Source organism: Otolemur garnettii, unplaced genomic scaffold (genome assembly GCF_000181295.1).
Source record: "Otolemur garnettii isolate 467f Iridium unplaced genomic scaffold, OtoGar3 scaffold00031, whole genome shotgun sequence".
Taxonomy (NCBI): domain Eukaryota; kingdom Metazoa; phylum Chordata; class Mammalia; order Primates; family Galagidae; genus Otolemur; species Otolemur garnettii.
In genome coordinates this window covers 4,059,500-4,060,843 of record NW_003852426.1, presented here as the reverse complement: position 1 = coordinate 4,060,843, position 1,344 = coordinate 4,059,500, and the positions used below count along the sequence as shown (strand labels likewise).

General features: G+C 44.9%; 1 pseudogene; it reads right to left on the bottom strand.

Moving 5' to 3' along the window:
• LOC105886926 overlaps positions 1 to 1,344 on the bottom strand; it is a 10,122-nt pseudogene that overhangs the window by 7,790 nt on the left and 988 nt on the right.

Below are 1,344 nucleotides of genomic sequence, written 5' to 3'. Positions count from 1 at the left end.
GTGGCTGGCGCCTTAGCCGGTTGAGCTATAGGCGCCGAGCCGTTTTGGCTATTTTTCATCGCATCCCTCACCTCTCAGGACCAAGGCCTCCTCTCTTGTCCCTATTGGCTAGTGTACCCAAGCCCTTAGTCACCAGAACCAGTTCCCTTTAGACCTTCATAGTCTGCTCATCCTCTGGCTTCCAGTATCCTCTGTTTCTAACTGGAATTTCACTTTCCTTTTGAGTACTCAATCATACATTCATTTTTTTCATATTTTATCCAGTATTTCCCGATGATAGGGAGGATTGCTTTTAGATTTTATAATTTCTCCATCTCTCTTGATTGAAGTTGTTTCTGTTTTACAGACATGAAAGCTATGGTTCAGGGTAGTTTTATAGCCTGTCAGAATCACACCACTAATACCTTTAACCTGGTTATTGAATCCAGATTTTCCAGTTCTGAATCTGTGTTCCATGCTGTCTTCTGAAGCCATTAAGGGAAAACTAGAAAGGGGCACTTTGAAGTTAAAGCAGGAAAGACTCTCATAGGCAAGATAGAGTGAAGGCAGGGCCAATGTGCTGGGTGATGCTGGGAACTATGGAGGAAGTAATGGTGCTGGGTAATGGCTTATGGAACTTCTGGGCTGCAGCCACCAAAGGGTGGAAATCAATTCATCCCCTCCAAAATCCTGGAATATGTAGCCCCCAGTCCCAGGTCCTGGCATGAATGCCTCCATTCAACCAATATTTACAGGGTATCCAGAGAACAGCAGAAGTGAGCATCTGCAGGCGTGCTCCCTGCTCCCAGGCTCTTACATTCTATGAGGAGACAGACATCAATCAAATAATCAACAAATGTAGAACTTCAGCTATGCCAACTGCCTTCAAGAAAAAGTACACCTTAGTGTGAGAGCTCGTAAAGGGGACTTTGACCTTGGATTTCAAGAAGTTAAGGTTTGAAAAATGAGGAGAAGCTAGCCAGGAAAGGAGCAGTGGAATGACCCTTTTGGACAGAGTCCAGGCTGCCTGAAGGCTCTTTGTAGGAGGAAGCACCATGTGGATGGGAACTGGAGTGCATGGAATGATGGGGAGAGAGAGTGGTGAGATATGAGGCTGGAGAGGCAGGGCCACCCTTCATAGACCCTTAGAGGCCAGGTTAACCTAAGAACAATGGAAAACCATTAAATGGTTTTAAACTGGGGGATCTAAATAATTAGATTTTCATTTTTGTTTATTTTTTATTATTTATTTTTTGAGACAGAGTCTTACTTTCTCACCCTTGGTAGAGTGCTATGGGGTCATAGCTCACAGCAACTCTCGGACTCAAGCGATTCTCTTGCCTCAGCCTCCCGAGTAGCTGGGAC